Consider the following 26,774-nt stretch of genomic DNA (forward strand, 5'->3'; position numbering starts at 1 on the left):
TGTCAAAAGGTGTGACCTTTCATTTAATGAGCATTGTTGACAAATAGCATAACTAGTTTTTAAAATACAGAATAGTGTATTAAGATCAAAAGCTCTAATGTCTCTGAAGGGATCATAAGAGATTGAAGCTAGATACCTACCTGAAAAAGACTAAATACCCCTGGAGTTTCGAGTATCACTGCCGTACCACCTACTTATTCTCAAATATCAGGTTCATGTGAGATAAATGTTAGAAGTCCATCAAGTAAGACAAAGGTCTTGGATATCTACATATGTTAAGCAGTTACTAAGGAAAAAACATTATGCTTTTAATAACGTAAGACAAAAAAAAAAAAAGGTCAAACTCAAAAGAAATCATGCCCATCTTTCTTTTTTATTGACATGGAAATAATAATTTTCTAATTTTTTTATTATTATTATTTAATGCTTATGACAGAAACAGATCTGGTAGAAAAAAATTGGTATTATCCTTATTGAGTATCTCAGATGGCAAAGAGGATCTTTAAATTTGAAGATGAAAATATGGTATCACTGCTTACAGAATGTTCAGACTGTACTTGACTCAGTACTAAGAAGGGCAGAGGTTTGGTTTCTGCCCAAAGGATTATTATCTAAGAAATACACATGAAGCCATTTGCATGTAACAACAAACTCGGTGCTTCCATTAAATGTCAGTTACAGAAATACAGGCTTTCAAGCGCTCTTAATTTATTCCTCTTTCTTCCTCCTACAACTTCATAGTTGTGTGGTTTTTTTTCTCCTCTTCCTTCAGTTTCTTTGCACAAGGGATTTTCATAGAAAGGGTAAATGAAAAACTTGCATTTTTAGGAAAAAAGAGTAAAGAAAGGGACAGTTTCAGTACACAGGGCTACCAACAGAACTAGGGAACACAATAGAGAGTAGAGAAACATCTAACCAGGACACAACAGGCTTAGAAAGCAGCAAGGCTGAGAGATGGAACCAATTTCTACAACTGGCCCTGTGTTCTCTAATACTGGAAACTAAATATTCAGTCTTATCTGATTTTCTTTGATTGCAGAGGAAGAAGCATCTGTTGAAGAAAGATCTGGTTTCTCCCTCCTCTGCCTCTGTTCCACTTAGAGTTACATTGACTAGCCCTGCAGGTGTTAACTGAATCAGGTAGGAAAAAACATCCTCAGCGTCAGTGTGGCATCTCATTTGGCTCTGAAATATTATTATTTTAGGGAAAGTTAAGGTGAAATGATTGCAATTACTTGCCTGCATGAGAATAATTATGAGAACATATCACAAATTGATTCCACTTTACTTTTGTTTTCATCAATTTCTTAATGGGATAACTTTGATTGAGTTTACTGAAGCAAACGTTGATCATCTTTTAACGATATGGACAGCAAAAGGAGAGCTAGAATAGTTAGAAAATATTGGTTTCTGCATGCATTATCCTAATAACGCCTCATAACAATTCTTCAGGTAAGAACTACATACCCTTTCTGCAAAAGAAGAAGGTGGAGGGTACATATCCAAGGTCACACAATTCGTGAGTGGCAGGTCAGGATTTGGACCTTCTCAACCAACTCTGGAGCCAACACCAGATTCATTGCTATGCACACGAAAGCATGAGCTCATCCCAAGGATGAGTGGAGATGATCAGATAGGCTGGGGAAGGGAGGTTCGCCCAGCCTTTCACGAAGAGCAGTACAAACAGCACTGGCGATGTGCGACAAATTTTTGGTGATGAATGGATAGACTTTTAAAAAATTCAATAGTAATGTATGTATCAAGATATGTGAAGAATTAATATGACCAGCTTATAAAACTCATTATTTCATGGATACTTTTTTGTTTAAAATAAGGCTAAATTTTGAAATGTGGGCTGTTTTATATGTAAGCAAAGAAAATAAAATTAGGAAAGTAATAGTACAGATGGGAAGTAAATGAGGGGAAAGGCCCAAAGATAAGAAACGAAATTTGGGAAACACAGAATTAAAGTGCTCCTAAGCTGAAGAAACCACTAGCACGAAGTCTTAGGGACATGAAAGCAAGAAATATTCCAAAAAGCAAATGTGTCATTATGAGTAAAGAGTGAACAGAAATGAGACCTGAGAGTTTAGCATGTTAAACTCAGAATTTAAAACAAGAGAAATTGAGAGTCATTAGTAGATTTGATGTGTCAGACTTACAGGTAAGAAAAATTACTCTGGCCATAGAGAAGAAGATGGATTGGAAGAGAGAGATCCTGGGGACAAAGAGGCCAGTTAAGAGACTGTACATCGCTTCCATTATGATGGCTACCACTGAAAAACAGGGAAATGACAATTATCGGTAAACATGGGGAGAAACTGGAACACTTCATGCACTATTGGGCATGTAAATGGTAAAGCTGCTATGGAAAAAAAACATGGAGATTCCTCAAAAAATTACAAATAAAATTATCAAATAATCAAGCAATTCCACTTTGGGGTATATACCCAAAAGAAATGAAATTAGAAACTCAAAGAGATATTTGCAGTCATGTTCACAGAAGCATTATTTGCAAACAAGTAAATGGATAAACACAATGGGTTCATATATACACCTATGTGTGTATATATATGTTGTTTTTTTTTTCATCCTTAAAAGGAAGGAAATTCTAACACATGTTACAACATGGATGAACCCTGAGGACATTATGCTCAGTGAAAAGCATTGGTCACAAAGGAAAAATATTTATGGTCCCACTTACATGAAGTACTTAGAGCAGTCAAATTCCCAAAGACAGAAAACAGAATGGTGGTTTCCAGGGCAGAGGGAGAGGAAATGGAAAGTTTTTGTTTGATAGGTATAGAATTTCAATTGTGCAAGATGAAGAGGGTGCCGTGGATGGATGACGGTAATGGTAGCACAGCAATGTGAATATATGGAATGTCATTGAAATGTATACTGAAAAATGGTTAAGGTGGTAAATCTTATGTGTATTCAACTACAAATTCTTAAAAATTCTATAAAGAAACAAACAAAAGGACCATTACCATCACTCACACAACAAACACTGAACCCTTAGCTAAAACTTGAACCAACTGAAGGGCAAGAAGTAATAGTTGATGAGTCACAGTGACAGCTGGATACCCAAAAGAACACAACTAACTCAACTGTTTACCAGGTTGGATCACTTCAGATGCTTTCAGCAAAACATTCATTCATGGAGGCCAAAAATGCATTTATATAAAAGTAATTATTGAATGCTTCCTGTGCACTCACTTGTGTGAGTCCTAGGGATACACAGTGAACAAAATAGGGATTATCCCTGTCATTTTCCAAAACTAGACAGAGGAGGCAATGAACCATTCCAGACTTGACAGGTTTAAACCCTTTTTCTTCCATCCCCAGACTACTTTCTTAGCCAACGTGTCCTGGACTTGGGTAGTGACAACTTCTTATTTTGATCAGGAAAGATCTTTTTTAATTATCATCAATTCAGAAAATAGAATTCTAACATACAAATAGTTCGACACTAGACATAACCTTAAAATAATAACACAATAAATACAAAACATGTACTTTTAAGTCACTCCTTGGACCTTATATATATATATATATTTTTTTTTATCGTTTTTTTTCCATAAAACAGTATCTTCAAGGGTATTTCCTTTCCTTTGAACATTCCTGTGGATTGGCATTTAGAAACCACTGAGCTAGAGTACAGACAATTCCTTAAAAGTCTGGGCCAGGTTATCTCTACCTTCTTCAGAATAACTAATGGCTTTGTGGGCTCTCACTTTGGCTGTCTTGGTACATTAATACCTATAAATAATAGATATAACTAATAATACCTATAAAGTACCTAAAGGTTTCTGCCAGACCTCTAACAGTCCTTCCAGCCATTAAATGATAAACTCAATTCAAACTCACTGAATTGAATAACCTCTGTGTTCCACATAATAGGCTAAGTACCAGAGATAGAAATTCTCTTCACTATAGGATGAATATATCATCTATTATCCAAACTGGGACACTTTGAGGATGAATGGAGGCTCTCTTAATACTTATGCCAGAAAAATTGACCCAAGAAAATGAAGACATATGGTCACTACTTAAGGAGCTCCAAGTTGATAAGTAGCATGATCAAATTGTTATGAAAACTCAGAGGAAAAGGCAATTAATTTGGGGGGATAAGCAGGCTAAAAGATGGTGGTGATCAGGGAAAATTCCAGAGAAAGAAGGTTTTCATCACATCTCAAAGCACTAGTAGGATTTTACTCTTAGGAAGAAAATAAGAAGTACACTTCAAGCAAAGGAAACAGCAGAGAGCTCATTAAAATGCTGGTTGTGATTCTAATAGCACCCATTAGAGTGGAAAATGGTAAGCATTTATAAAATAAGCATGTACCTTTATGGAGCTTATAATTTTTAAAAATCTAACAACAAATTTTTAAAGACAAAATAATGAACAAGGCTTTCCCCTTGACTATAGAATGCACACACAAGATTCAGATATGAGAAAAATACCAGAAAAAAAAAGGAGGAAGAAGAAAGAAAGAGAGAGAGAGAGAGAGAGAGAGAGAGAGAGAGAGAGAGAGAGAGAGAGAGAGAGAGAGAGAGGAGGAAAGGAACAAAGGGAGAGAGAGGAACAAAGGCAAATTACCAGCATAACTTCCAGTAAGCGCCAACATGACAGTTTTATGGATTCAAGATACATTTCAAGGAGTGGATGCACAGAACTATGCAGGGTAGATTATGTTACAGATTCTAGGACCATATTTTCAGTAGCTATTGTTCTGCATAGTTCTGGAGTTACCAGCAGAAGACAAAGCTGGTCTGGTTTATAAAATCTCTGAATTGTTTTTCACATCATGATGTGTTACTTCCTGGAACTCAGCGTGTGAATGCTGTCCGACTCACTCCCAAGACTGCATATGTGCATGAAATTTATGTAAGATACTTTCCCCCATTACAATATTTTATATCCTTCTCCGGGGTTCAGCTTCTTCCCATCACCATGACAACACAGAAAGTTATTAGGTAAGAGTCAACCTGCCCGGTTGTCCATTATTTTCTATCCCCTTGTAATTTTTCATCCCCTTTGATTTTTAACTATACTTCCAGGCAATTGGGTCCTCATGTCCTGTGTTACTAAATCAGGCAAATACACATAAATTTGTAACTTCTACATGTCAACTAGGGTGGTGTTCCAAGGTGTGTTTCACTGGCCACCAACCACAAAACTACTTGAAGGTTTACTAAAATGAATATTCCAAAGCCCAGTTTCAAACCATTGAATCAGAAGCTTAGAATATGGGTTCCAGAAATTTGCATTTTTAACAAATTCCACGGCAATTTTGCCTCCAGAATACTGCCATTTAGATATGAGGTTTGAAATAACTTCCCCAAATCTGTTTGGGCTACCTTAGCAACTTGAAGTAAAAAAGGCAGGAGCATCTCAAAAGGAACTAAGGGAATGCTCTCTCAGAGGATCCAGAGATATGTTAGAAAACTAGTATATGATTAATAACTCACGTAGCTACCAATGGCTCACCTGCTAAAACTATCTTAAGAGATCACAAAATGTTATCATTGGAAGGGTCTACCGGAGGCATTTAGAGCAACTTCAACTTGACCTCCATGTTAAAGCTGAGGAACCAAGGATTACGAAGTCCAGTTATTATTTGTTATGTTATTTATTTTAAAATGGAAGGTTTTTGCTTGCTTTTTCAAAAATCATACATAATAATGACACATACAAAACATATGCATTTTGCCAGAATAGTCAGTCTCCTCATCCATCGAGGGAATGTAAGTATAACAGGCCTGACTTTGCTATAATTTAATCCAATTATCGAAGCTCCAAAATGTGAAAAAAAAATTAACTTATGTGAATAAATGGTTCAGTTCTCACAGTTATAAGTTAGGATGTGTCAATCATCCTGTGCCCTCAGAAGGCAATGAAGACAATTTCAGATTCACTCTTTTCCTTGCTGTGAACCACACGAGGCTATTGAATTTTAAACATAGTTGTATGCTTAACAAGTACAGATTTTTCTATGTGCTTGCCATATAAGCACAAGTACACTTTGCTTATTTCTGTGTTGTTTACAGAATCATCTAACTTGACTCAAATCACAGAACACCATTAAAAAAATGAGACTTTTTTCAGATGAAATGCAACCCACAGAAATAAACATTTGACCAAAAGCTACAGAGATTTAACCAAGACTGTCTAACAGAAATCCACAAAATTCAGTCCTCGGTAAGGGAGGGAAAGTGTGTCTTCTGTTCGGATATGTAGCTAATAAAACTTGTTTTCGTTGGGAAAATAAGGTTGTTAGTCACACATTGTTATAATCACTTCAACACCTGCTTCTCTCTCCTTGCTCTCAATGCAAGTGCACATTTCACTGAGGAATGAGAAACAATCCTTAGAGGATGTCCACACGCTCTGGCCGCAGCTAAACACATCTGTGCTTATAAATCCTGCCTTCTCTCCTTAGTAAGGATGTGCTGTCCATTCTCCTGCCAAGGCCACACCCTCCACCCTTACCCTGAATTTTAATCCTCTTACCTTCCCAAAAGAAACCCCTCCAATAACTACTTCTCCTGCATTTGCAATGGTTTTTCCTCTCTCCTAGATTATTCCCATGGGCAGATAAAAACCTATTACATTGCACATCAAAGAAAGAAAAAGAAAGAAAAAAGAGAGGAAACAAAGGACAAAGGAATGGGAGGTGAAGGGAGGGAAGGAAAGAGGAAATGAGAAAAGTTAAGAAAACCCCTCCCATGCCCCTTGCGTTACCTGAAACACATGGCTTACCTTGTCAAGACTAATCTCCTTTACACTGTTGTTGTCCTACAGGGCTCCCATGGCAACTGGGAAGCTAGTACAGTGGTACCTTGGTTTTCTAATATAATCCATTCCAGAAGACGATTCGAGTTGTGAAACGTTAGAAAACCAAGGCGCGGTTTCCCCATAGAAAGTAATGCAAAATGGATTAATCCATTCCAGACCTTTAAAATCAACCCCTAAAACTGCAAATTTAGCATGAATTTTACTATCTAATGATACCATAGATCCATAAAATTTACAGCGTTCGTAAATCGAAATGTTCGTCAATGGAGACATTCGAAAACTGAGGTATCACTGTACTTATAATTATCAATCCTGCTGAACTAGAAACTTTTTTTTAATTAAAGTTGATTGGGGTGACAATTGTTAGTAAAGTTACATAGATTTCAGGTGAACAATTCTGTATTATATCATCTATATCAACAATAAACTTGAACCCCACCCTGCGAGCAGTTAGGGCAGGGATGGAAGGAATCAGGCTGGAACCAAAGTATCCCAGCCGTCCCGGATTCCATCACAAGAGGAGCAGTTACAGCTTGGAAGCCCCACAGCCTGATGTCAAAACCTCCTCCTGGAATGACACTGAGCCCTGCTAGATCTGTATAAAGTGCCTTGAATACAGTGAGCAGTGTGGGCTCACGCTCCTGACACTGGTCCTGCCCCTATGAGTTTGTCACCAACAAAGACTGCTCCAACAGGCCTGGCATGTGTGCTGTCTGGCCATTCACTGAACATAATCGGAACAATACCATTCTGTTCATAGCCAAACTTAATATTTATCGATACCGCTCTCTTTTTTCATCTTCTTGTTCTCTTGTGAACCCATTCCAGAAAGACTGTCTCCTTCGTTCCTCTGAACAACTCACAAGATGCTCAACAGTAACTCCCAGGACAACACCAGCTTATTGTAGGTACTCACTGTATGTTGTTGAGTGAATAAATGAATATATAAGTATTAAAAGGATGTACAAATTCAACCATGCATCTTTATATTTCAATCACAGTTTGACTAAAAGTACAGTTATTTAATATTCCAATGAAAGACTTCTACTGGTCACACAAGAGATTACTCTGAGATAGCTGATTAAATGTCTTTTCTGAAACTAAATCTCTCTCCTTGGGTCATTAATTTCAAACAACCTTTCAGCCCTTTTGAAAGAACCCAACATAGATTATTATTTACTGTTTTTACTTTTTCATAACATTTTCCAAGATCAAGTAAAAAACGCACATCAAAGCAATTTCTCCCTGTTTCTTCTGATTAAAATCAATATTCTCCATGCTCTTAACAGCAGTAGAAATCAACACAATAGCTTCTGTTAACTCAGTAGAATGTCAAGTGACATCTTAGTATACTGTCACCAGCGGGGATATCAACAGAGGACTACCAACAGCCTATAATCATTGTTGTTTTTATTATCTACGAAATGCCATGTGTGCATATGGCATTTCAGAAAACAACACAATGAAAACAAGGTTTCTGTCTCAAGCAGTTCAGAGCTTATTTAAACGGAGAACTAAAGAATGGGGAAGTGAAACTTAAAAGGAGGGCCTGCTGTGGTTGAGAAAAGGATTTGACTGATCCAAATGGTTAGGATAGGTTGGTCTCATTCCTACTCCCATCACTATAGAGCTTGATCCGACTCCTGGATCACAAAGAGCCATGACCCTGATTGGCTTTCTCAAACCACTGCTTCTCTTAGTCATAGACAAGCTCAGCACGTACCTACCAGCAAACACATGGTTAGAAATATCCAACAACAATATGAAGCCATGTCCAACCAACGGTTGCCAGCAACATCTTGCAATATCTTATGATTTAAAGAAAAGTGACCTTTCCCAAGAAATCTCATAAAACCTGTACTGAGCTTAGCCAAATAGTGAATTTCTAAATTTATATAATTTAGAACATCTAATTAAGGATATTTACAATAAGGATTATAACAATAGTTCATAGTAACTTCTTTTAGTTACTAAGAAATGATTGAACAAATACATTGAACTGTGCATTAAAAAGGACTAAATATAGTAAAAAAAAAAAAAAAAAAAAATTTGACACAACCTAAAGATCCAAAGCAAATTGAATATAAAGGGTTGGATAAATAAATCTACTACCACGCTATATTATAGAATACCACTAAGTCATTAAAAATGGAGATTTGGATCTTTATTTATTGTTAAAGAACAAGTTTTGTGTCTAATAGTCTTATTTTGACATAAATATATACATAAACACACAATTATACATATATAAACATTGACATGCTCTATACATATGAATACATATATGGAGAATGTAAAAGACAGCAAGAGTGTCACATAAAGAAGATGAGGGGCAGAGAGGCAAAAATAAAAGACAGCGACAGATGTGCTTATAGATAGAGTGGAGAAAAGCCCGAAGAAAGAGAGAAACCTCAACAAAAAGACAGGCAGGCATACGCAAGACTCCCCAGAATGAGAGGCAAGGGGTGAGTTACACCCACAAAGATTCCTACAGACAGGAAACAGTCTGGAAGGATATATACTGAAAGGCTAATTGGTTAAGTCTTAGTGGAGAGGTTATAAGTAATTTTCACTGTACCTTTCTATAATGCTCGATTTTTTTACACCATGAAAATGTACAGTTTTTCTCATCAGAAATAACAAAATATAAAGCTACTTACTAAAAAATTGGAACTCAAAAATGAAATGAACATACTACATATAGAAATAACAAAAAATAATCCTCAAATTCTTGAGTGCTAAAATTTGATGAAAATTTCAATTATCCTTGAAAATCCCAGACATTTCGGTCTCACTTACTTAATATATCTTAGTATATTTATAAGAAATAGCAGGGAGGTCATCTTCCAAGAGCCTCTTAATTTATCCTATAAGACCCAGTGTATGCCAACAAAGAAGTTATTTCTCATTCAGAACATAATTTCCATATGAAAACAGCACATTCATATTTGTATTTCATATTTTCTTTAAATCTTAGAACTTCAAAGTCTTGAGGCAATTTCACCTATCTGAGGAACAAAGATAATCACCAGCATGTCATCTAAAATCAGAGAAGAAAGTTTTTCAGGGAGAAACAAAATTCTTGATCAGAATTATATAGTTCTTAAAAGTAGCTTCAGAGACAGATCCAAATGTAAGGAAAAGTTTGCAAAGGTGGCATACGATTTTTGCTTTATAGAAGATCAGAAAACATATACAACTTCAGTAATTCATAAAATAACTCTTGCCCAAGAGTAATGAAACATCAACTATTTTTAATTCACCAAATTGTGATTTTTAGTTCTTTCACCAACGTCAAGGAAAGCTGAAAAGGAAAGCTGAAAATGATCATTTTTTTAGTATAAAAAGCACTGGTATATAAGCTGTCTTTCTGAATTTTAAATCACTAGACAAACTGGAAATCAATAGTAGAGCAAAAACTAATCATTTTCTATAGTCAATGATATTGCAATAGCTATGTATGGTGTCAGACGGGTAGTAGACTTGTTGGGGTCATCACTTTGTGAGGGGGGTAAATGTCTAATCATTACGTTGTTCTGTATACCTAAAACAAAAAAAATTAATTTCTTATTTATATAAACATAGCTGTGCACATTAAAATAGTAATGATCATGTATGTTAGATTTCTCAACACCACGCAAACATAACGCTTAGTAGATTACAGATTAGAGTTTCATTCACACCAAAATTTGGAGTAGGCACCATTTAAAATCATGTTACTCTAAACATATTAATTCCAAATACTTGAATAGAATAAGTCTGAATCACTGGTAAACAGTGGAAATTTATTAGTAAACATTATTTACAGAAATAATTCTTTTAAAATACACACATCAGAGCATCACTACTTGCTCAAAATAATTCAGTGGTATTCCATTGCCTTCAAAATAAAATTCCAAAATTAAGCACTTTCCATGATTTTCCCACCAGTTGTCCACTATTTAACTTTAATCATGAAACTCACTGCGATCTTTTTTGCAATTTACATATATGTCTATTGTCATGTAAGTTGAACTGTAATCAAGTAAATGTATAATATTATATATATATGTGCAGTGTATTACAGAAAGAGAGCTATAAAACATACAGCGAGATCCACAGGACTTACTATCAGAAAACCTGATTTAGTAAATTGAGAATAGGGGTCCAGCCACCCAAAATTGCAAAAGCACTTCCTGATGCTCCAATTTTGTTAAAGGAAAGTGAAGGCTTGGAAACTGTTCTAGATCATGGTCCTAATAACAAAGCCTCCTAGTGTTATGTGACTCTTTGCAGTTTTCAGTGCTTCATGTACGTTAACCTAATTGATTCATACCCCACTCCAGCCAAAGAGCCTTCCAATGACATATCTCCCTTTGAACAGTTCTCCTTTGAACTCTACTTATTTTCTATACAAAATATTTGGGCACAATTCTATACGGGATGTTGAACGGTGGTGTGCATGTCTTCACATACATGTGTATTCTCTCTCCCTAACTCCAGAAGGTAGAGACGGTATCTTACACCCCTCTGGTAACCCTTCCTCTCCTGTGCGCTCATCCTGCTTCCATATCCCAGACCACCCCTTCCTTTCACCATCTCTCTCCCATTATCTCGTGGCTGACCTACCTCGTAATCTTTTCCAATTCTGGAGTTCCAAATCCCACCACAAATATTCCTCAACCTCCTTGGTTGCTTTATAGGATGTTCTTCCCATTGTCACGCTTAAATAAAAACAGAAGTCTTCTCTTAGGAAGTCTTTTCTTACAACTCGTATGAATGAGAGCTGCCCCTGTCTCACGATCCCTGTACACCAAGGAACGGAGGTGGGGCATGCATTTTCTTGGCTCCCCATTGGCTCTCCTAAATTAACTCATGAATGAAAAGAAAACATTCCTGCTCTGACTGCCAAACCATCACACTACACTAATGTCACCCCTTTCAGTGACGTCACTTCAAAATCATCACACATTCATTGCACGTTAGCACACAGATCATTCAAATTCCAGTTTCTTCCAGAGGGACACTAGTACCAATGGAATCTCATAATCTCTTAACCTGCTCAACTGCCATGACCTTCACCTTCACTCCTCTTCAATATTCCTCTTTCAAGGCCATAGAATGAACTTTATTATCTAGTTGGAAGACTTCCACCTGGAAAAAAAGGAATTCAACAGCCAACTTCCTGGTGGCATTATCATAAACAGCTGTGGTCCCGGTCTTCATTCCATCCCAGATTTTTTCTCCTGATTCATTTTCTCTTTGGGAAATTTCAGTCATGCCAACAGATTCAACTCCTTCTTATGTCCTCCTAAGCCAGATTGCCCCCCTAATCTACAGGCCTGTGTGGTTAGCTGTCCTGCAAAATTCTATCAAGTTGCCTCATAAACACTTTGAACGCATAATCAAAGCCCAAATTTTCTCATCCATGCTCTCAAATCTTCTCCTTTTTTCTAGGTTCCAGTTTATCAGAGAAATGATACAATTATCCACCAGGTAGCCAAACACCCAGGAGAGTCTTCCTAGACCCACCTCTTTCACTCCACCACACAATTTCCAAGTACTATGCATTTGCCCTCCCAGCTCCCCCTTTGTCCAGAATATCTGCTGTTTTCCCTCCCAAAATCAATTTTCACCTTGTTCTGGGAACCAACCCTGGATTTCCTTTTAGGCAGCCACCTCTCACAGCTTAGGAATATCTGAGAAAATGAAATTGGTGCTTGGCTGGTGACTGAAAAGAGGGCATGTATGAGCTGCTTTATGGTACAATATGAATTTGCACTGTCCCATGGAGAAGTAGGTTGCTAAAGCACCATTTCCCCCCTTGCATTAACTGATTACTAATCTTGCTTTCATCCCCCAGAATTTTACTAAGTGTTATTAATAGGACCGCCCTTTAAACAGAATTCTGATCAGCTAAAAGAATGACCTGCCCTCTGAGAGGAAACAGGGACTGCTTTCTAGTCTCTTCCATATGCCTGTGGTTCAGCTGAAAATGGAAGTACATCCACCTGCCAGAGACACATCTCTTAGCTGCCCGTCATGCTGTTGCTCTGAAGAAAATTTCACAATTCACGTATTTAACACTATGGTTTTCACCCCAAAATGATTGTCGTAATATTTTGACAAGATTTCTTGTTAAAGTATTCATTCTTCAACCCCAGATAATGGCTTTTTTAAACCATCTGATAATGGTTTAAAAAAAGAGAGAGCGAGAGAGAAAGAGAGAATGTTTTCTTCTTAGCTATTCTAGTCTCATTTTCCACATCTGTAAGCTGAGAGAACAGACAAGGTGATTTATACAGCTCCTTTGGCTCTAATAATCCATGATTTGAAAACACACCAAGCATGGCAGTTGGCAGCGCACTCAGCCAGAATGACCTCTCACCCTGCGCTGCCATTCTGAGAGAGCAGAAGCTGTCATTCAACGTGTAGATGAATTGGCACAAGACAAGCTGACATTGTCTCATCAGGACTTCGGGATAAAAAAACAAAGTTGGAGAGCACAGTGCATTACAGAACTGAGTTTCTGTGGAACAAAAGCCCCAGGATTCATAGGTGTGGAGCTAAACGGTGAGCTTCAAATGCAAGGGAGCTTTCATCTTCTCTAGAAATGTTAAGCAATTCTTATAAATCCTATTCAACAAAAGACATAATCATAATGACATTTTCTAGGAATCCTATGAAAGGCACCAAGAAAGCCTACCCTTTGTCAATGTCTTCTATCATGAGTGATTTAATGAAATTGGAAGTTGACAGTAATAGTTTCACAATGTGACATACTACAGATCAATAAAATAAAGGTGAAAAAAATAAAATCTAGAGTATATGCCTGGCATTTTAAAAGTATATACTTGCAACCTATCACAGGAGTCAAATATTCTAACACATTGTATTTACGTATATTAGTGCATGTGACAAATACACTAAAGGAAAGGTTTCAACTTGAATCATGTAATAGGGACTGAATATGGGCCAGTCACCTGAGACAATACAGCAAAGGTAGACTCTTTGTGCCCTCACTTACTTATAATTTCCAGGGGATGCAAAATATGACGTGGGTTTTTCTTCATGTTGTACCCAGAATGCAACCACTTTGTCTCCATTTCTACTGATACCCCCTGGACAAAGCTACCATTGTACAGCTTCCCTTCTGGATGCCGTGCTTCCCGCGGGTCCCCTGTAGCTATTTCTCGCATGCAGCCAGACTCATGCTTTGAAAGCGTTACGTCACAGCTCCACTCTCTCCCGTCCATTGGTTCTCATATCATTCAATTCAAGTCCAAGTGTTTACTAGGACCTGATGCTAAAGCACAGCATCAATACCACCAGAGCGTTTGTTAGAGATGCAAATTCTCAGGGCCCACCCCAGACCTACTGAGTCATCAACTCTGGGAGTTGGGCCCAGAAGTTGGTGTTAACAAGGCCTCCAGATGCCTGGGGTGAAGGCTAATGTTCGAGAACAACAGACTTGCAGGGCCGTCCACCCCACCCGCTCTCAGTACCTCTTTGACCCTGGGATATCTGTGTAGCTTGTCCCTTCCCATCCTTTAGGTCACTGCAATAATGGCATCGGATAGAGCAGTCTTCACTGACTCCCCTATATAGAAGAGTAAGCCCTGCCTCCAGAACCCCTTTTCCTCCTTACCTTGTTTTTCTTGCCCTATTGCATGTTTTATCCCTGATATGATGTTTATCTGTTCATAGCCTGTCTGAGGCACTAGAATGTAAACTGCATGACGATGGGGGTCTTTGCTACTTACAAATAACCAGTGTCGGACACTCAGATATTTACTGTCTTAATAAATGGATAAATCCAGTTCCCAGGTCTGAGAAAGAAGACACAGAGACCCAGGATCAGACCAACATGTGACTGTCACTTAAATACCTACTAAAATCTGTCCTTTTTAAAAGTCTGCTTCCCTACAGCTTTCCTATATTATAGATTCTTATAATATTAACTGAGCCTCCTTAAAAACCTCATTAAGGAGCAATGCATTTTAACAAGCTAAAACAATACCAGAGATGTTTACCTAATTAAACCCATTGCCATATATACACCCAGGACATTGATTATGTGACTTACAATACGTAGGCATTTATTTGGAGGAAAGGGTTGCAGAAAAAGTTGGATACTGAAGAGATTCAGCTTTAGTTAGCAAGAGATCTATTGAAACAGAGCAGGGAGCTACCAAATAGTTGAGAAAAACAATTCTGTCACGGGCACTGCTGTAGATATCAGGAACCTGGGAGCAGGAATTCATATGTTGGGTGCCAGAATAAGAAAACAAAATGAGCAGGACAGACCAAACATAACAATTCGAAATTAAGAAGTCAAAATCATGACAGGAGGGAAGATATGGCAACACAACTGGGGGGAAAGTCGTGATTTTAGTTGACTGTAAGCCCAGTGGTGTTGTGCAAGCACTAGAAAAGCACTTAGAAACATCAGTTATTAGTTGTAAAATATAATAATCAGAAAGAGGGAAGAAATAATCTCTCGCTTTACTATGCTGGTAAAAGTAGGATGGCGTGCTCTGAGAGGGTCACTGACTAACAAGACAAAAATGAACAGAATAGTGAGAAGGAACAAAACTGTGTCACAGGAGGGGACACGTGACTCACATGAGTTGAAGAAACTGAGGATATTTATCCACAAGAAAAGACTCCATTGTGATGGAGACAAATATGGAAAAAAGAGACACTGATGGCTGCCTTCAAAAATATGAAAGATTGCCACGTAGAAACAATTAAATTTGTTCCATGTGGCAAGAGGAAAACAACTAAGATAAGCTGGTGGAAGTTCTAAGACCATAGATTGACTTTGTATAATATAACAAGACCCAGTGAGCAATTACAGCCGTCCAAAATTAACAGAGGATATCTCCAAGTTCAGTCAAAGTCTGCCCATAATTCAGGCCACCATCCCGCTGATGGGTTACTTCTGCACCCTCCCACCTAGACTGCTATCTCCATTTCCTCTCCAACACCCTAAGTTAACCTTCTGAAATACAGAACCACACTAATCTTCCCCTACCTAAAGTCCTTCGGAACCTTCCATTGGCGTCAGGATAAAATCCCAACTCCACACTGCATTTTCAGGCCCTCTTTCACAGTCCTAACTTTGCACTCTGGATTGCAGCCCAGGGAAACATTTTCCAAATCTTTGAACAGGACGTGATTCTGTCACCTCCAGCTTCAACTTGCACTGATGACTCTTACATACAACACAACAACTTCTCCTCAATGCCTGGGTGAGTTTTTTGTATCCTTCAGATCACAGCTTTGGTATACAGCTTAAATCTCCTCTAATTAACCAACCTCAAGTCACCTGTAAGCTCACTGTATCATAAACTGACAAAGGGAACAGACTCTCAGTGAGCTTTTAAAAACATAAGCCAGATCTCATCACGTGCATATTCAAACCCTCCAGTGGTTTCTGACCATGGTTAGAACTAATCCCTCCTCACACAGTCTGCAAAGCTTCAGGACTTCACCTCACCAGTCTCCATCCTCACCTGCTATCTGTCAGCCCTCATCTCTGATCCAGCCATGCTGGATTTTTAGTTCATGCAACTGAAAAATTCAGGCATATCAGCCTCAGACACCACTAGACCTAGAGGCTCATCTTGCTGGTAGTTATACCCCCCCCCCTTTTCCCACTTCTGCCCTCGTTTTTAGTCAGCTTCATTGTGCAGGAGCCTATTGCATGCAACCACAGAAATGGAGGGAAATTAATTCTAATTCCATGCTATAGTCCTTACAGCTTGTGATACACAAAGGAAGACCGGGTCCATATACTCAGTCTCCCAGACGGCCTCTGATAGACCCTACTTTGGGGTCCTGGACCAGTCGTTATGGCCAGGAGAATGAGGGTGTCTGATGGCCACTTCTGGAACCCCTCTATCTCTGTGGCTGGTTGGGGATGGTGTAAGCGCCACACACCATGACCTGATACATATTTCCCACAAGAAGTTCTGGACCAGAGGAGGAAGGGGAGGAAAGGAAGCCAGGAAAAGCAGACTGGCACTCCCAGGGTGCACTGCCGGATCATTCAACGTTGTTGGTTTAGGGTCTGCTCCTTATCTATCCTCAGATTGACTTTCTCTTGCCGGACTACTACTTCTGGACTTTGTCTGAAAAACATCAGCCCATAGAGAATGGGGAGAGAAAAAGAAAGAAAGAAGACACAAGATGTGCAGGGGTGTGATTTGGGGCACCGTGGAAAAGAGACAAGCACAGAGTTGGGACGGTGTGAGGAAAACAGACGAGCGATAAAGGAACTACTTGAAGTATTGCTTTCTATTAGGGACTGCCTTTCACGTGGTTTAAGCAAGTCGAAGGCGCTATTCTGAATTACTGTCAGGTGTCTAAATTGTTCCTCTGATAACTTCAATAGGATCTGATCCGTTATTGTACAAATATTCTATTGTTCTAGTGTTTGCACATCTCTCTCCCCCACCGGAGCAAAGACACTTCGAAGGCAGTAGTTATATCTTAAACATCTCGATAGTGCTTTGAACACAGAAAGGACTCACAAGTGTATTTGGTGAATGAATGACAAATTCTTGATGTTTGATTATTCACCCTCAAAACACTCCAGTGAGGTGAGCCCTTCAATTTTTTAAAAATCCTCAAGAAGGTGTTTCCATGGCCTCTGATTATAATCCTGCCTTTAAGTAAACAAGATTCCTTAGTACCTTTCAAAAACTCATTCTAAAGCATTTTCTCTCTTCATCTAAAACAAAGATCATTAAGGCAATAATCTTTCAAAATCACAGAATCAAAGTAATCCAGGCCTAGAAAAGACCTAGAAATACTGAAAGCATCTCCTTAGTTTTACAGGGAAGGAAATGCGATCTGTTTTTAGTTTAATTAGTTGTTCACCCAAATATTTGTTCAGTGCCTGAAACAAGGACTTGAATTCCTACACTTCAATGTCAGGATGATTTGCACACGTCATCCGGCCTCCCAAACATCGTGCCTTCTTAGAGTCACGTTCAGTCCTCTTCTCTTCACACTAAATAAGCATAATCACCCTCGCCTTCCCCTTATATACAAAATATCTGTGAACAATATGCGGTAGTATAAATGCACAGCTTTAGAGTCTGACAAGTCGTGAGTCAGCTTCTTTGAAGCTGTATGATTTGGTGAAAGTCCATTTATCTATAAAATGAGTTTAACAATATGTATAGTTATGGAGTACCAATAAAGTACAAAATTGTGAGCACAGAACAAGAGAAAACACCTAACACATCATAGACCCTGAACAAGTATTAGGTTTTGTTTCTGTTTTTGTTTTTTTACATCAAAACCACACCCCATCCATAGCCAAATAATGTTTTTAAAAAATTAAAAACACCGAAACATATAGAAGTCTATGCCAGAGGTTATAATTTTATCTCAACGAAGAAAGTTCAGTTGAAAATGAAATACCAAGGGACTTAGATACTCTATGTTAAATTAACTATTCTTCAATTATTAATACTTCTTGGCTAACTCATAGTCCCCTAACACTAATTAAATGAAACATTCCTTTAAATTTATTTTAATCATGAGAATATATTAGCACCAAACAAGTGCAGTAGCCCCAGACCACAAAGTACTCAGCTGGGTCTTATGGGACTTACTTAAAAGACAGTTACTTTGTCCGCGGTAGAAGTAGACATTAAAACTAAGTAACAACGCCCTTTTTCAAACATTACCACCTAATTTACAATACCATCGCAGCAAGGAGAGCAGTCTTGTAGATAAAAAGTAATTTGATAAAATAATGGCTGCCATTTTTCTACCGCAATTGCTCTACAACATAATTTATAGAAACCATACTTTGTTCTCTTCTTGACGACAGGTAATAGAAAAAAATTCAGCAGCAAACCTCGGTAGCAGGCTAAGACCATCTGGATCACTACAATCAAGTCATTTTTCACTGTTTCCTCAATTAATTTTTTTTCAACTTTTACCCCATTTCAACAAAAACGACAAAATATGAAGATAAAAAAGGTCTCTGTTCAGAATTGAGATTTTTAGATTAAAATAGCTATAAAATGATTTTGACTCTACATTGTAAGGATACTGGTTCATTTTCTGCATTGAGGTGGTTATAACTTAGTGCACAATTTATCACCAGAAATATTAAAGTATGTAACACAGAGTAACACATACAGGTCTTCGAAAATGAAGCTCACAGTTGCCATCGCTTTTTTTTAATTGGCTCTATGCCCTGTGCATTTCAAATAGGTCCTGAAGTAATTTAAAGATTATCACAGAATGTAAAATGTGATCTTTAAGAATAAAAGTGAAACAGATGACCTGAAGGATATTCGAGTAGAATATTACTTTTAAGCACCTGAGTTAAGTCGATTAAGCTTCTTGAATCCCAAATTTAGCTGCTGAGTGTCTGGAATCAAAAAATATAAATAATAGACAATCTCAGTAACTTTCCATTTTAGCCACTCACATCATCTTTTCCCTCATATTTTGTATGGATCCTAATTTTTTATTTATTACTGCAATTATTCTTTGTATGGATTTTATCTTGATTTTGGCATTATACGGGGTAAAATGATAAACGGATTAATTCAGATCTTGGATCTTTACTCTCAAGATGCCATGTCTCTATGCAAAATATAGAAAAGATAATTTAAACACCAGAAATTGAAAGTTTAAACTACTGAATAAGTTTAGAAGTGACCGGTTAGATATTTTATATAATATGTGGTAAATATGACAACTCAGATTATGCTATCGATGTTTAGCTGTTCCTTCTGGAAACTGCTAAACATGAAATCTATCTTTTTAGAAACTGCTCCTACAACAAGGCAAAATACTCTATTCGACATAGTTCATCATTTTTTATACAGCTGGAGGACAACTATACAATTCCAAAATATTTAGATAAAGGTCCACACGTTCATTCTTTCAACAAATACTCAATGAAGAGCTTCGGTGTTCTGGGCACTATTCTAGAAACACGAGATTCAATAGTGAAGCTGCCTTCATGGTACTTCCTTCCATTCTAGTGGAGAACAGAGACAAAAATAGTAGCTATGGAATATCAGGGATAAGTGCTCATGGAGGAGGGAGAAATGTAAGTAATATTTTAGATATTATTAAATTTGAGATAGTTTAGATTAATATTTTCCAGGGTGACCAGAGAAAGTATCTTTAAGGAGAAGACTTTGGTGCACCAACCTCAATATGAATATCTAGGGAAAGAGAACTTCAGGCAGACGGAATAGCATGTTACAATATCCTGAGGCAGGATATTACAAAGGAGTCCTAAGGTATAAACCAGACTAATGCTAACTAAAAATAGAATTTTTATATTCATAAAATATAGATTTATATCTCTCTAAATGTATTCTTCTCTCTAAATGTGTCCTGACACAATGTTTTAAAACAGACTAAAGAAATGACAATCATCTGGGATCAACTTCCTGGGCATAATTCGGCCAATATGTGGTTTCTGAACGTTGAGAATAATTGTGACCGGTCAGTTAATCATTAAACAACCTTTAATCATCCTTGACAATTTTCCTAATAAAATGAAATTGCTTTGTGTGCTGACCAATAATAAAACATGTGTTCTTGAATTATGTTTCTCACATAAAATACATTTGAGAAAACGATAATTCAATTGTTTCTAAGCGAATACAGTTTGAAATGTGTCTCACAAACCTTGTCTATAATTCCAAAGTCATAAAGTGATCCCCATCCTGAGCGAAGCATAAAAATAGAATTTAATAGTTTGGCAAAGATCAGAGCTCACAAGTCAGGGAAGATTGCATGTGGTTTTCCTGCCACATGATCTTCTCTTGGCATTCTGTTCACTTGACTTGTGAGAAACTCGGAGGGAAATGAGGCTGAACTAGCCTAACTATGGTGGAGGTGTTGATGGGTCGCTATGCGAACAGAGAAAGCCTCTCACAGGTATAGTGTATATACCTCAGCAGAACTCTCTAGGTTTTATGGAGAATTCCTCAACTACTAAAATTGTTCTCTATGATATCTTAGTCATCTCAAATAAAAAATCTCCAGCCTGAGCGCTCTACGAGGTGTCAAATAATGACTTTATCCACCCCCCGCCAAAACAAAGTACAAACAAGATGTTTTGTTCTCTGATTAACTACAGTTATTTTACTCTCACCACTCTCTCTTTGAATATTGATTTTCCTTTGTCCGTATACTCAGTCTACCAACTCTCTCAAATATTTGAGTGTACAATTTTCATTCAAAATAATTTTGAGAGTGTGCAACAATACCCACGTAAAATGTCCCTGAGTCATTCCTTATCTGGGTTTTGGAACTATTCATAATCTTGATTTATCCTTAAAGAATCTGATGAAAGTTACTGAATCTCACTCCAAGAAAATGCAACATATCCATACACGTCAAATTTTACCCCGAATCATAAGCTTCTAGAAGTATCCCTTTATGTGGTAATAGCCCCTGACTGATAAGGAGTAATCGACTTCTCCCACGTAATCCACAAAAAGCTTTTCCAGTTACAGTTCAGACAGGGACACGCTTGGCCCTAAAGTCATTTACAAATATTTGCCCTTCCCATTTTGCTCTACCAGGAAGCTGTACAGTGGACACAGTCTCTACATCTGTCACAAGTCTGTCTTGAATACTTGATAAAACGAGCCTCCTTAGAGAATATGATGTGTTTAAATTGCTACATGAGCCAACGAAGCCTTTGAGTGGCTTCTAATGACTCGCTTATGATACTGTCAAAACAGCTTTGCCTGATAGTTCTGGTTTCCTATGGGATTTGGCCAAATAATAAAGTCAATATTATCAGCTCTGTTTCTTTAATCAAGTCTGATTGTTGAGTATATATTCTCACATAATTATAATCACTTCTTTCAGACAATATCATAGGCGATGTATTCTCAAAGCCCAAGAAATTCTCCAAAGACAAGACAAGATCCTCACTGTACCTTAGCGGCCTTCACTCACAGCTTTACCTTTCCAGGTCAGCATATAACCAGCTTGATGACAAGACATATAAATGCAAATTGGAAATGATCATTTTACATGCTCCCCAATATCATTATACCTTACTGAAGTACAGCAACTTGTCATAAGCTGGCACTGAATCCGCGTTATGAGTGTGTGCATATGTTAAAGTTGAGATCATGTATCAACTCCAAAAATGCAGAAACCTACTTTACTTGGTAATTTGCCTTGAAAAAGTGAGTAACTTGAATGCTTTCTAAAGCTCACAAAGAAGGCTATTTGTTGATATTAAACAAATGTTCAGTAATCAGTGCTTGTGTCCTAAATGCTATTCGTTGTCAAACTGAAACTCGCCCTTATTTAAGTTACCCTGAGTATGTATCCTGCATCTCTCATTGCCTGATAAAATAGTTGAGATAAGCACAGCACCAAAAGCCCTCAACCAGGTCACTTAGCAAAGCTCAATGTTGAGGAGCTACTTTCCAAAGTTTCAACATGTCCTGTGACAGCTTTTGTCTCTACCATCTTTCCACAAATGACTATATGGCAAGAAGTCTTGGAAGATAAAAACAGTGTCTCAAATTGGGGCAGAGGGCAGATTTTTTTTTTTTTTTTTTGTGACAATAATTTTTTTTAAAGTCTTCCTCTGGAACACATTTTGGCAAATTAGCTAGTATCTTCTTTATAAGACTGAGGCTCAAGATTCCTCAGCTATGACACAGATCCGCTCTTTGTCCCATTTATCTAGGCCACTCCACATCACTCCACAGGATTTATAGGACAAGGCGAACTAAAGAGAACATGAAGCTCAAGCTTCTGGCTGTGTCATGAGTAATAAATCCTTTGTCTCTGATCCAGGAGGCTCATGTCTCCTGCCAGCATTGTAAAATTGTGGCAAACCAACTCATTAGTTTGCAAGCAGGGTACAATCTTAGATTCTTCACAGGTCTCGATACTAAGTTAAATAAGCAAGTTGGGATAGAAAATAATATCCAGGCACTTCTGCAACCTGTCCAAGATAGAGTAACAAGCCAAATTTAGCCTTATGCCTAGAACAACTATCACACAGTGGAAAATATATGAAAACAATGGTTTTAAGATATCTGTATATCAAGCAGTGATCTCTGAGAGGAGGGAAACAAAGTCCCTGCAAAAATTTCCAATCTGTGAGAAGAACCCAGGAAGAATGTCATAGCTCTCTAAGTTAAGGAGACAAGAGTTGAGAAACCAAGGCAATTCTAGTTTGCAAGGCAGAGCACAGAAGAAGGGATTGCTGCAGAGAGAGAACTCCAGAGACTTACCGACGATTCCTCTGGAGTCATCACCTGAGGACTGATCAGTGCATGTGTGTGAAGAAACTACCAAAGGCTGAGAAAAGAATTACCCTAAACTCACACAGGACAAGGAATCGTTGTGTTCTGACAGCCAGAGTGGAAAACTCAAGTTGTTGGAGCACTCAGAAGAATATTGCCTCAGTCGGTAGTGGGGTAAAAGGATTCCTGACTAAAGACCGCTCAGGACCCAGCTAAGCCTCGAAAGCATCAAACTGTTTCCAGCTGCATCCCCGAACAAGGCTCAGGAAGTTTTACAAGAACACAAAAATATGCAGCATCCAACAAGGTAACAGTGTCTGGCATTAAATTAAGTCACCATACATAAATGTAATGTTATGTCGTTCCTCAACATAGTTTTTGGCATTTCTTGCAAATTGCTGATAAATACCTACTTCATTTTTCTATTTAAAGAAAGCTTTGGTAGGATAGATTTTTAAGTTTCTTAGTTCAAGTTGTAAAATTCCATCCGAAGACCCAAATTACACTCCTCTGCAGATCCCTGAGAAGCATGTCAAAGTCCCCCAAAGAAAGCAGTAAAGTGGAAAAAGGGTGTCATACAGACAGCCCAACAAGCCCTTTCAAAACCTGCCACAATGTTCAGAAAGGGAGATTAACACATCACATGACAAAACGGAAATGTTACAACTCCTTTTGAAGTCTGGATGGGCTCAGTCTTTAAACAGACATCAAAAACCATCCATTCTGCTTCTACAGTGAAAGAGCAGACTGTGTTGTTGATAGCATATAATGCTACTATACACAGGGAGAAATGTGTGGTAATGAATCGCCTGAACTTGGCGGATGAGAAAGCAGTAGCACCCCTTTCCCCGGAAAATAACAACTTAAATTATTTTTTATGCTAGAAGAAAAACTCACGGGTCTTTAAATGCTGAGTCAATTTTCCATGTCAGCTTATCCTCCAAGGGGAAACGAGTGTCCTGGCTTGAACTAGTTCTCATTCCCAGTGTTGAATCTCTGCTTACAAAAGTGTTTTTCTGTGTCAGGCTACCAGATTATCAGCACTGACATGAAAATTGTTCTGCATAGAGATACTGCTCTCCACATTGGCCACTTGGGCATTTCAGTTCCTTCCCTAAACAGAAGGATAACAGAAGGAAGGCTAACATGAAAAAGGCATACCCAGAGCAAGAATCTCCTCACCAAGAAAGATGAAACTGTATTAAGAACACGTCGGCTAGCTGAGTAATTTAGAATCATGTTCTAAGAAGACACAGTTCACAAATTCAAGCCCTGCACTTCGTTTCCAATGGCTACAGACTGTATGCGACTCTGCCCAGATGATTTTAAAAGGCAAGTAACCTGAAAGAAGAGTTATCAACTCAGCACAATCCAACCCCACTCCTGGAAAACATATATGAGGCGTTTGCCATCATTTGTGCCAAAAAAGAAAGTGAATTCACTTAGGAGAATTCTTATCTCATATGCAGATTCAGACCACAGAAGTCTACACCCTCAGAACACTACCCCAAAGAATAAATGACTCTCTCCATCCACACCTGCAAACCTAAAAAGAAGGTTCATTTTTCATATCATTTGAACAGAAAACCAAACTCCTATTTCAATAGCCAAAACACCGGTCCCCTTAGCGTCTCAAGAGCCATCATTAAAATTACACTAATTGGTGTTGTCGCTGATAGCACAGAGCAACAGGGCAGAATCTGCAGAAGAAGCACCACTCATTGCTGGGAGGGCATGCCAGCTCACTCACGGAGGGAAGCCAGGTAACCGCACACTGAAGCTACCCTTGTCACTCATGGTCAGGAAAGACAGAGGACAACAGGGCTCTTGCTTCAGCACTTCCTTCAAACACTGTTTACTGTCACTGCGTCTGTGCACATCCCCTCCCTTTCCAAGCTGAACTGAGGAGGAAGAACGTAAAGGCAGTGAGCACTTGTCTCTGATCAATGATCTACACATGGCAGGTGCTGAAAGGCCCACGCTGTACCCACAGCCATGTCAGTTGTATTGACAGGAGCTCAAGACTGTGATGCTAATGAAGCCCATACAGCAGAATCATGTCCCAGCCCAAAGAAGCACCACACACCTGAGTGCTGGCAAAATCTTGGGTTCCATTGATGCTCATTCATGGTGTAAACATGGCAAATCGCACCCTACTGCTAACTGTTTTATTCACACCCAACCTATCTGTTTTTAAATAGCACTCCACTTCTTCTGACCAGGACCCTCGTATTCATACCAACATAACTGCTATTGACCTGTAATAGTGTATCAGGAAATTTACATTATACATGCAAAAGAACATAGACTTAAATTGAACCCACTCACAAGAAAGGAAGAATCTGTTCTTGTTAGGGCATGATCCAGAATGTTCACCTTGAGACAATTTCTACAGAGATATAATCATTAAGTTAAAAATAAAAAGATAGAACAAAAACAGCCCAGCCTCCACATGGAAAATGGAGGTTTATAAAGTAGTGAAGGAAAAGAGAATAATTTCAAAATCAAGTATTGAGCTGCCATTGAAAAAGTAGAGCTGCATGAATGGATTCGTGATAAATGCATAGATTAGGGTAGTACCTTGAAGAGAATAGTCTAAGTGACCTGCACACATACTTTTCTGCCTTATCTTGAGCTCACAGAAAGGCACAGACAGCAGGGCTCATTTCAGAAGCCATGCTACTCGTACTAGTGCCTCCATATGTAAAACGGCAAATGAGGGGCACGAGAAGCTCGTAATAATACTAGGAGTTACCACGTTTCCAGTTTAAAGCACAAGCTTTGCAAAGTCGGAGGATATGTCCTTATTCGCAAAATCATCTCATTAATGGGGGGTGGAGGAGGGAGGAATAAACAGAACAAGTTCTGTTTCTCCAGCAATAACAGCCTCCTAATCTACTTTGGAGGAAGATTTCGTTTCCAGATTGTCAGGCGTAGGCTCACGCTACATCCAGTCATGGAAAGAAGCTCGTACTGGTTCTGTGTCTTTTGGACTCACCCACTCAGAGCCCATTCAGAGAGAGGAGTTATAGCAGCACATAAGACCACCATCCAAATAAAATAAAGTAACCACAACAGTTAGCAATGCCTTCAAGTACCACTAAACTCATAATAGACACACCGTGGAACTTTGAAAACAAATATTCATTAAAAAAAAAAAAAAAAAAATGTTGCAGAGAAATATACCTGACACTCTACATATGTGAAGAATAAAAGTGATTTTTCAAATATGGTTATCATCATAGTTGAATTAGAAATTCCACGATTACTTAGTGATCGATGAAATTAATAGTATTATTTTACTTTAGTTTAGCAGCAGTGAACACAAAGAGAGCTGGCATTCTCTGTGAACCCCTTAGGCACAAATAGGGAAGAGGTAGAAGTGAGACATTACTGCCTTTTGGCATGTGTCATGCAGGGACTCTGGTCCCGCTCCCCACATAAAAACGCAGGACATGGTGAGGCCGAAAAGGAAAACCAACGGAGCCATAGGTAGGGGAGTCATACCACTATATTCTCGCTGGCGGCTGGGTTGGAAACACAGGAAGCAGGAGCCACACGATGCACAATCCGCCGTCTGCTTCTTTGCCAGCCAACCCCTTTGCTAACTGCAATCCGCACTTGCTAGCTTAGCCACGGCAGTTATGTCAGTGGCTAATGGCTAACCCGTAACAGCTGACGGCCATCTGATCACAGCTGATGGCCATCTACTACCC

The sequence above is a fragment of the Rhinolophus sinicus genome, chromosome 4 (assembly GCF_057876585.1).
Source record: "Rhinolophus sinicus isolate RSI-liver-muscle chromosome 4, RSI-T2T, whole genome shotgun sequence".
Lineage (NCBI taxonomy): Eukaryota > Metazoa > Chordata > Mammalia > Chiroptera > Rhinolophidae > Rhinolophus > Rhinolophus sinicus.